Genomic DNA, 11690 nt, shown 5'->3' with positions numbered 1-11690 from the left:
ACGGTTAGATAACTTGCCCCAAGTCACAGGTTGTAAGTAGAAGCTAAGGAAGATGCAGGTCTCTCTGACCAGTGACTCCTGCTGGTTCCTCTACCCAACACTTGAGGCCCTGGCACCATTTACAGTAACACTAAGTGTCTTATACCTGAAAAGTTCTTCTCCTTTGGCTTCTATAAGTCCTCTCTTTCAATGTTCTCCTATTCCTCTTACTAATTCTATCCAGTCTCCTTCTCCTACTTATCTCTAACATATCTCTATGCCTCTGTTGTGCCCCACATGAAAATAAGCAAGAGAGTTAATATTTTCCCTAGATGATACACCTCCTTCTATCTGCTTACACCTGTATGCTGATGACTGCTAACTACTATAGTAAATCAAACCCTTTCCTTAGCCCTAGATCATTATAACTAACACCCATTTTCACATCTTCACAGGTACCCGCGTCAATATTTGCCAAACTAAGCTCACACATAACTTGACAGCCAAAGCGGACTGGCCAAACCACATTTCCAGAGGCTGCCTCCTCCGATTTCACTCCCAGCTGCATGGGATATGCCTTTGGGCTCCCATGATCTCCAAGGCATAACTTTGATGAAGTTCTTACCATAGTACATTTTAATTGTTTGTTTACTACTCTCCCCAATGGACTGTGAGCTCTCAAGGATTAAAAATGTCTTATTCATGTGGATGTAAATATAAGGTAGGTAGTTACTATTTATTGAAGGAATAAATGCAGAGCCTAATTTAGGTAGAGGTATCACTGTAGCAGGTTACACAAGCCAGAAGTCATTTTCCATGCATCTTTTCTCTCACTCTCAATTCTCATTAGTTGCCAAGCTGTATACTTACCTCTTATATGAACATTTTGTAAATTCCATTTTTAACCAGGTCTCCCCTCTCCTGCTTCAACTCTGGAAGATGCAAAGTCAGTTAGTGAGTGGAAAATGCATTAAAAACCTTCAGAAGTGAATACAGAAGAAGCCAATCAAAACTCTCTGCCCACACAAGCCATTGCCCCAAAAAAGTCATAAAGGGAGAAAAACAAAATTAATTTTAAAGATGCATGTAGTTTTGATTATCAATGGGAGTGATCTTTCTAATTATTGAACTAAGACTGTTTAGGGAACTAGAATGACCACAGGATGTTTAATTCCCAAACAAAAACAAGAAAAGCCATGGAAGCTTCTTTATATTTTATCTGAAGAAAAGGGGAAAAGCTACCCCAGAGAGTGAATTTGAAGAAACACAGAGACTAAAATGAAGTTACTATGTGAGTATGCTCTGTACGTCCTGATTCTCCACAACATTTACCAAATTTGAATGAAACTATTAAGAGAGTTGTTGAGCTATTGTTAAAAAGTTAGCATAATTCCATGGTTTATAGGCATTTATTTAAAATTATTTTGATTTGGCAGCTTTCCAGTTATGAAATCAATATTCTCCTCCCCCTGTCTATGCCCCAAACAATCTGTGGGCCCTTGTAAAGCATATGGGTCCTAGGCATTGCACCTGCAAACCCTAAACAATAAAGCTCATTGCATTCACTCAACCAAAGCACACTTTCCAAAATGTAAATCTCATCATTCCCTACCTACCTCTATTTAAAATACTTCCATTAATCCTAATCACCTATGGGACAAAGTCCCAATATTCCTAAATGGACAAGCATGACATTCATAGCCTGACCCTACCCTCTCCAGCTGCATCTCTTTCCACTACCTGCCATCATGTACCACCATTGCTGGAATATATGCAAATGCAAGCACTATGGTACTTTCTACCTTCACTGCTTTGAAGTGTTTTTACATTATCTGGAATGTTCTTTCCTATCTCATGTATCAAGTGAAATGCTATACCTCTTTTTAAGGCTTTCTGAGGATATCACCAACTTCTGAAACCTTGAATCTCCTTTCCCAACCTTCATTATAATTTACTAGCCATTGCCCTACTGTTGCTTTTATTATATTCTACTACTGAAATATTTGTTATATGTCTGCCTTTCCATCTAGACTGGAAGCTTCTTGAAGTCAGGAACTAAATTTTATTCAAATTTTTTCTCAAGCATTTAACCTAAAACTTGGATACATATTAAGTACTGAATAGACTTTTGTTGAATAAATAAATAAAAGAATATAGTTGCCTATACCAGCAACATAAATTTTGGTGAGATCTATCCAGTAAAGAATATACATATTAAAATAAGGCTTAGGCCAAATTATTCAAAAAGACTTTAAGAGAAGTTTAAATGTGTGATAATGTAAACCACTTTAAACCCCAGAGAATGTCAGGGAGATATAGAAAATTATAGAAGAGCAATATTATTACAGGATAATAAAGGGTAAGTTTGATTCTGTAATCTAGGGATAGGTTCTCCTGACATCAACTTCTGGCAAGATTCCATAAAATATGCTTGAATAAATTATGTGTTTTCATAGACTCTATAGAGGAAACAACAATTACTGGGAAACAGCATTACATTCCAAAAAAAAGTCATGTCTAAAATCACTACTTATTTTTGCTTTCTTAAAGTTACTGATCCAATAATTTGATGAGGTACTGTAAATGAAAATTTGTCAAAACACTTATTTGGATCATTATAATACCTTTTAAGCAGGAAAATATGCTGAAACATGAGTTAATTCAAGTAGTATTCCATAAGAAAACCTCCTTCTCTCTACCCAGGCCATAAATCCAACTCCCAGTAACAAACAACAGCAGTCTACCACCAGGAAGGGATGAGAAGAGGCATAAGACTTCCTCCAGGATGGGTACATAATATAGCTCATGGTGGAGCTGGGACACAGAGAAAAAGCTTCTAGCACCATTCCTTACCCAAAGCACGAGATAAAAGCAGTTCACTTTTGAAGGCTTATTACACTAGGGATAATCATTGTAACAACAACCACACACACAGAAAAATCCAGCTGAAATATTAACCAGACTGATTAAAGTGCCTATATAATGGCCTAACAGAGATGTATCCATTTCATTTTGTAAATAATATTTACTTCAGTCTCTTCTGTTCTTCAACATGTCATCTCTAACATTCCAAAAAAAATTATGAAAGTAACAGAAAATATAGAAAATAACCCATTGTCAAGAGATAAAGTAGTCAGTATAACCAGACTCAGAGATGACTGGAACTATCAGACAACAAAATTAAAATAACTACAATCAATGTGTTAAAGGATCTAGAGGAGTGGTCGGCAAACAATGGCCCATGGGCCAAATTCAGATGATTACTGCTTCTTTTCATAAGTAAAGTTTATTGAACACAGCCACACCCATTCATTTCTGATTGCTTATGGATATCTTTGCACCACAACAGCAGAGTTAAATAGTTCTGAGGCCATAGTGCCATTAGAGCCTAAAATATTTACTATCTTGCCATTTACAAAAATAAACTCTGCTAACCTCTTGTCTAATGGAAATGTTTGACAATTCACATAAACAAATACAGACTTTCAGTAGAGAGATGAAAACTATAAATTAAAAATCATGTCAAATGAATTCTTTCAATGGGGTTATCAGTAGAGTGAAAACAGCATAGGAATAAATTGATGAGCTTGAAAATATGTCAACATCAATAGAAATTATCCAAATTAAAACACAGAAAGATAAAAAACAGAGAGAAAAAAACAAAACGTAAGAGCACTGTGACAACATCAAATGGTCAACAGAAGTGTAATTGCAGCCCCCAATAAAGATGTAACAGAGCATAGGAATCATTTGAAGTGAAAATGAAAAATAATTTAGCAAGTACTATCATTTTCACCCTTAGTTTGTTAAATCATCATACCAGTTAGCCTGGGAGGGGCTAATTAATGGGATGACATAACTTGGACAGAAGTCTAGTATACAACAGAATTCTGACTTACATCTTGTTCTGTATACATTTTGATATCAATATCTGATATGTATAAAAATATTGATTTACTAATCAATATTTTGATGACATTGATCTAAGACACAGAACAAATCACAGTGAGTGAAAGAATCAGAATCAGTGGTGTCTAGATAGGCTTGCTAGGGCAATGGGCCAACCTGCCATATAATCACAACATTAAAAGGAGAGAGGTCCAAGATGGCTGATTACTAGCAGCTCAGGATTGTAGCTCCCAGTGAAAGTGCAGACAACAGGAGGACGCCATACTTTCAGACGAATTTTTGTTGCTCATGGACCAGGAGATTCCCAGCAGAGGAGCCACACAGGTCGCCACACGACTCTTGTGGATGGCACAGCAGTTTTGCCGGTGCCCCAGCATGGCGGTTCTTGGTGCAGAGTAAATGGGACTGGGTCCCCTTCTGGTCGATGTTTGGAGCTCTGGGAAGGCAGAGTCACCTATTCAGCTGATTGAAAAAGGAACTCAAGAAGGAAGCCAGACTGGAGATTCCCAGACAGAAAAGCATCATTGATCTTAATGCCACTGTTTTAGCCGGCACAGTGGGTTACTCAGATTCCAGAGCTGGGAATCAATAAGTGGACGTCCACTCAGAGACCTAATTTGAAAGTCAGTAATTACAAAGACGGCAGGTAGATAAATTTACCATGATGGGAAGAAACCAATGTAAAAAGGCTGAGAATACCCAAAATCAGAATGCCTCTCCCTCTACAGGGGATCACAGTTCCTGAACAACAAGGTAACAAGGCCTGATGGAGAACGAATGCATTCCATTAATGGAATTAGGCTTCAGAAGGTAGATAATAAGAAACATCTGTGAGTTAAAAGAACATGTTCTAGCCCAATGTAAAGAAACTAAGAACCTTGGAAAAAGGTTTGATGAATTCCTAACGAGAATAGACAATTTAGAGAGGAATATAAGTGAATTAATGGAACTGAAAAATAAAATATGAGAACTCCGCGAAGTATGCACAGGTTTTAACAGTCGAATTGATCAAACAGAAGAAAAGATATCAGAGGTCGAAGACCAACTTAATGAAATGAGAAGACAAGATTAGAGAAGAAAGAGTAAAAAGGAATAAGCAAAGTCTCCAAGAAATATGGGACTATGTGAAAAGACCTAATTTACATTTGATAGGTGTACCTGAATGTCATGAAGACAATGAATCCAAGCTGGAAAATATTCTTCAGGATATTATTCAGGAAAACTTTCCTAACCTAGTAACGCAGGACAATACTCAACTCCAGGTAATACAGAGAACACCACAAAGATATTCCTCAAGTAGAGCAACCCCAAGACACATAATTATTAGAGTCACAAGGGTTGAAATAAAGGAGAAAATTCTAAGGGCAGCTAGAGAGAAAGGTCAGGTTACCCATACAGGGAAGCCTATCAGACTCACAGCAGAGCTCTCAGTCAAAACCCTACAAACTAGAAGAGAGTGGGGGTCAATATTTTCAATATCCTCAAAGAAAAGAATTTTCAACCCAGAATCTCATATCCAGCCAAACTAAGCTTCATAAATGAAGGAAAAATAAAATTTTTCATGAATAAGCAAGCTCTCAGAGATTTCATCACCACCAGGCCTGCTTTACCAGAGCTTCTGAAAGCAGCACTATACACAGAAAGGAACAACCAGTATCAGTCATCCCAAAAATTTACCAAAAGGTGAAGAGTATCTCCATAATGAAGAATCTATATCAACTAATGGGCAAAATAGCCAGCTAGCATTAAACAACAATATTAAACTCACAAATATCAATATTAATCTTAAATTTAAATGGATTAAATGCCCCAATCAAAGACACAGACAGGCAAATTGAATAAAAAGTCAAAACCCATCCAGATCCATCTCATAAGCAAGGACACACAAAGACTCAAAACAAAGGGCTGGTGGAAGACTTATCAATCAAATAGAGAGCAAAAAAAAAAAACCAAAAACAAAAACCAGGAGTTGTAACTTTCGTCTCTGACAAAATAGACTTTAATAGTAACAAAGACTAAAAGAAACGAAGAAGGACATTACATAATGGTAAAAGGATCAGTGCAACAACGGGAGTCAATGATCATAAATATATATGCACCCAATATAGGAACACCCAGATACATAAGTTCTTAATGACTTATAAAGAGACTTGGACTCCCACACAATAATAGCAGGAGACTTTGATACCACATTCTTAATATTCGATGGATCAATGAGATAGAAAATTAACAGGGACATCTATGATTTGCTCTCAGACCTGCAACAAGTAAATTCAGTGAATATTTATAGAATTCTTCATTCCAGGTCCACAGAACATACATTTTTCTCAGTATCACATTACACCTATTTTGAAAATGACCACATAATTGGAAGTAAATCACTCTTCAGCATTTGCATAGCATTTCACAGACTTAAATGAAATATTGGTTGGCTGTTTGTTTTTTGTTTTCTTCCCTTATTCCTTCCTGTCTCCGCTGTTAAAGACAATTATCGGCATAAAAGAGGTTTTTAATACCTATTTTTAGATTGCATTCCAGCCTGGGCAATAGAACAGGACTCCCCGTTCTCTCTCCCCCTTTCTCTTTCTCTTTCTTTCAAAAAAAAAAAAAAAAAAAAAAACTAAAACTTACTCATAGCTTTAAATAAAGACAACCCCAAAGAGGAAAACTGAGTTGATTTACATGGTTGAGGAAGCTTTGTGAAAACAAATGGAGTGACTGGCAATAAAATAAAATAAAATAAAACAAAATGTCACCACTTTTCCTCCTCCTGTCACCCACTGTACCAGATCCAGACTCACACCAAACCAGGAGAGCTACTTAAGAGCTGTAAATTGTGTGTTTTATCTGATATTGTCACAGACTTAGCATGTTGGCTATAAGCCACACACACACACACACACACACAAATATATATATATGTATTCATTTGTTCTAAGGCTACTCAATAACATGGAGAATAATTTCCTGAAGACACCAAAGATAGAGGTGGTAAACTAGCTGATAGCACCAGAAAAAAAAAATAAAATATAATGTATAAGCATGAAAAAGATACATAAGATTTAGCTTAATTACATTACATATCCAAGATATAGTGGATTTACATAAAAATGGGTCCAATACAAACAAATATCTGAGTTTAATGTGATTCCCAAGTAAGTAAACATATGCTGAAGTGATATTCACAGAGGCACAGAATTTAAAGCAACCAATATGGATTCTATTTATAGTCTGCGACTTGACTATTAAAATTGGTGGGCCATTTGACAACCACATTTTTAATAGGCAAATATATTATGTTGAAATATCAGAGGCAAGAATGAGAGAGACGATATGAAACCATGTCAATAGAGCAGGAAATATTTAACTTAGAGAAAAAAAATCAGTGCAGCCAAGACACTGAACAATCCTCGTAAGTAGAAGAGGAATTAAGTTTATGTCGCATGGCTTCTGAAGACAGAATTAAAACATAAATAGAATCTCTAAAAAGTCTAACTCTGACTCAGTTTATTTGGAAACTTTCTAACGACAGAGGCTGTTCATAAATGGAATAGGCTGCCTTATCAGGAAATGTCCCCAATGCTACTGATGTCCACATAAAGACTGTATGTTGCAGAGAAGGCTCAAGCATAGGATTAGTGGTTGTATTCCTGGCTTTCCTATCCAGACATTCTACATTTTCGAACCTGTGAAAAGAGGAGTCTCTATGGAGAAGAGAGGAGGAAAAGGAAAATGATTATGGGACCAGTAACTAAAGTAGGATTATTGTGTTGAGGGGAAACATCTCACATTTCGTTTTGCACATGCTGAGTTTGAGTGCCTGTTAGATAGCCTGATGGAAAGGTTATGTTGGCAATTCATTATATTTGGAGTTTGAAGTAAAGGTCTGAGCTAAAGTTAAGTTTGGGTGTATTCATTTCATAGATTAATACTGCCTGACATAAACATACAAAACAGTTTTAATAATTTATTTTACTTAACCCAATGTATTCAAAATATCATTTTAGTATATAGTCAATGTAAAAATTATTGAGATACTTACATTCTTTTGATTTTTGTTTCCAATAAGTCTTCAAACTTTATAGTAAGTGTTTTATCCTTGTAGCAGTATGATTTAGATACCAACTTTCCAAGTGCTTACTAGCCACCTTTGGCTAGTGGTTACCATATTAGACAATGCAGGCATAGGTGATCATTGAATTCTTTAAAAAAGATATAGAAAAGAAGATTCAGGATTCAACTTTGAGAAAGCCCAATAAAAGAAACTAAGACACAACCAACACAGGAAAAACCTAGGAAAGTGTATTGTTCAGAGAGCCAAGAGAAGACAATGAGAATGTATGTGCTCGATTACATTAAATCCTGCTCAAGGTTCTGTTAAAATTTACATGTCTGTTAACATTTAGTGATGTAGAAAAATCAGTGCCATTCGCAGGGCAGAAGCCATATGACAGTGGATTGAGAAGCGAACGTTCAAACTTCACTGTTCTCAGTTTGAGGAGTAATGTGCTCAGACACTGTGGTTATCTGTCCATTCTGCCATGGGCTTTGGATCTCCATTGGATAATCCATTAAAGGAGAAAGAACAATTGGCAGGCTGCAGGGTGCCTTCTCAGGAGACTCCAGTGGAAGGCACAGAAATGAAACAGCTGCAATGCTTCCCTTCTATGCCCATCAGATTCTTTTGTAGTGGATTCTTTCAGAAGATGTACACTTTCTTCCTATTCTTTAGTCACAATCTGGGATAAAAATTGCTCAAAGCATATAATAAGCCATTTTATTCTTTAAAAGAAGGATTCCCTGGACATATTTGGGCAGGGAGGAGATGAGGGAGCAACTTCACGCACAAAGCCATACATGGTGACTCTTCAGAATAACCAGTAAGAAAGGTGAATGGATGACCTTGTGGTGACCACAAAAGGAGAAAGCCAAATGTAGTATATACATGATTACATGACCTGATCTTGGCTCCATTCAGAAAAAATTTCTCTCAGTTAAAATAAATTCTAAGCCCCACGTGTAAGGCACAATGATATAAGTAACGTTTTGGCAACCACAGCAAGAGCATGGTTATGTCACCCAATCCCTTAACTAGGAGACCATCTCCAAGAGGCTTTCTCATGCCATCTGCAGAGCTGCCTCTACTGAGTGGAGGCTCCATTACCACAACCATTACCGGTGAGCACATGCCCTGGAATAGAAATGGAATGGAAGAGACTGAGAATTTCAGAAACAGCATGTCTTGGGCCTAGATGCAGTTTTGGTCCTGAAGCCTTACTTAGACTCTCTGAACAAAATTTAATGTTCAGGCTCATGGGTTCATACGAAGACCACATAATGATTCTATTTTATGGCCTATTTGCCTTCCGCTGACACATGGCAAGTCTCATGCAGTTACCTGTATAACATGGTACCAAAGGAAAAAAAAAAGAGTCCTGAGATTTAGCTCTGTGTTACATTGAGCTAAACCAAAGCCCTTTCTGGGCCTGTATTCTCATCCTTTCTAGCTGGCCATGATTTGATCATATCACCATCAATCCAGAGTTCTGATTTTTTTACTACCCATGGCCTTTAGGAGATCTGTTCTCTTGAAAGCGATTTTCTCTTTCCAGCTCACTCAGAGGATTCATGATGACTATGGTTGACATAGAAATGATTCATCTGTCATAAAGATGGCTGCATGAGATCACAAATACTCCAAGGAGAGTTAGAAGGGGGGAATGTGAGATTCAAAACCTAGTGACATATCTGTACTGAAAGCAGATGACAGCTTAATGAGAGGAGGAGATAATGATCCTGGTGTTTCTATAACTTGCATGTGCTTTTATGCCTCTCTGAGAGGCAAAAGTGCAGATTCGCTGTCAAATATGTCTCCTGTGGTCCGTCTCATGCCCACTCAAGATACTTCCTCCACAAAAATAGAGTGTAACAGATAGGCTGCCAGGGAGCAGCCCCCGTCCTCAACAGCCAGTTGATGGAAATGGAAGGTTAGGATAGCCTGGAGTGATTCCAGACACCACCCTGGATATCCATTGCTGGCTGCTTGTTTCTGATAATTCACTTCATTTACAAAAAGGGCTGGAGACCATGTTGAAAAGATGTAGTTCTTTCCATGGTATCTGATACTTTAACTTACTGTTTTTATTCTTGAGATGCAACATTTTTATTATAGTATAAGCAACCACCACTACTGTAACAGACATTTTCTTCTATCCTCTCCCTAATGAACTTAACAATAGCCTAAACCCAAATTCCAACCCCAGACTGAGTATGGAAACTCTGTTGTAAAATGAGCATCTTACCAATGTGGGATCAAGACCCCTATTCCAGCAATAGATAGCCACTATCCCAATCCTGGTCATAAGCAGAACCCTAATTCAGGCCACAGACAGCCCTGTGTCTGGCAAGAGATTGGCCACCATTAACCAGAGCCAGGGCTCTCAAAATGATCCCAGAAGAGAATAGATGAAAGGACGGGCCACTCCCGCAAGGGAGCCACAAGTCAATGTGCATGTTTTTGCAGGAATGGGTCAGAGACATTTTTATTATGTAATATGATACATTCCTTTTATAGTTTCCTAGCAACAGGATGCCAATCAGCCAGCTGTAATTCACAGATTCATTTTCTTTGTTATGAAGGAACTGGGAGTAGGAGGTAAGAGGACCTCCTAGTATGGGTAGAACTGACAGAGTGTGGCTGGAGGATGAGGAGACCAAGCCTGCAGAAAGAAGAACCTTGGAGAGTGTGCCTTTCTTCCTTCACACTCTTTGAAGCAGGGATTCATCCGACTGCCATTGCTGCTGTCATTGCTACTGCAGGCTTCTTGATCCCACAGCAATTACTAGTGTTGATGGGTACAATTTTAAATCATATGGCATGTTTTTGAATCACATGCAGTGCTTGCTCCATGCTCAAAACATTGGCAGTGGAGCTCAAATCAGGACAGAAATAACAAACCTTCTCAGGCTACTTCCCCTAGTATCATGGCTGAGCTTTGAAAAAGCTGTAATCACTAACCAAGTCAGGTGGGTAAGGTCTCTGAGACATTATCCTGTGGCTCATTCCCACTCTTTGGAGCACCTGCAAATTTATTACATAAGATATTATTTTGTACTCCATCTAATTAGTTAGAACTATTTGTAGTCATTTGAAATACACTCCATGTTGATTAAAATAATTAGTGTAGGGCTACTAAATATTTACCTAAGATATGAATCCAGGGGGAATTTGATAAATTTAATTAGCAAGAACTAATTATTGTTATGATAGGAGTTAGGGTTTAATAAATATAATTACAGAGCACAAATGACGGTTTCCTAATTAATAGATACTAGTTGCAAACACAAGAGCCATTATCGTATTTTCATGCAGGACATGCTATTCAGCACACCTTTCAGACATCAACTATAGCAGCAATGGCGACTTACCATAAAAGGATGGAACACTTACATAGTGCTTAGGCTGTCAGGCATAGTTCTAAGTGTTGTTAGCATACTAACTCATTTAATCCTTACAAAAACTATCATTGTCCACGTTTTACCTGTACAGAAACTAAGGCATAGAAAAGTCTAACAACCGGCCGGGCACGGTGGCTCACGCCTGTAATCCCAGCACTTTGGGAGCCCAAGGCAGGTGAATCACAAGGTCAAGAGATCGAGACCATCCTGGTCAACATGGTGAAACCCCGTCTCTACTAAAACACAAAAAATTAGCTGGGCATGGTGGCACGTGCCTGTAATCCCAGCTACTCAGGAGGCTGAGGCAGGAGAATTCCCTGAACCCAGGAGGCGGAGGTTGCGGT

The 11690-nt window shown here is 37.9% G+C and overlaps 1 long non-coding RNA gene across 1 annotated transcript; it reads right to left on the bottom strand.

The window, feature by feature from the left end:
* Positions 1 to 809: 809 nt before the first annotated feature.
* LOC118147385 (uncharacterized) lies at positions 810 to 11023 on the bottom strand. The gene is made up of 3 exons (XR_004733729.3): positions 10907 to 11023; positions 7931 to 8090; positions 810 to 911 (listed from the first exon to the last, which is right to left on the bottom strand). It is a non-coding gene; the product is annotated as an uncharacterized LOC118147385 (long non-coding RNA).
* Positions 11024 to 11690: the final 667 nt, after the last annotated feature.

Source organism: Callithrix jacchus, chromosome 14 (assembly GCF_049354715.1).
Source record: "Callithrix jacchus isolate 240 chromosome 14, calJac240_pri, whole genome shotgun sequence".
Taxonomy (NCBI): domain Eukaryota; kingdom Metazoa; phylum Chordata; class Mammalia; order Primates; family Cebidae; genus Callithrix; species Callithrix jacchus.
Note: the sequence above shows the minus strand (reverse complement) of the source record. Positions and strands in the feature narration are given on the sequence as shown.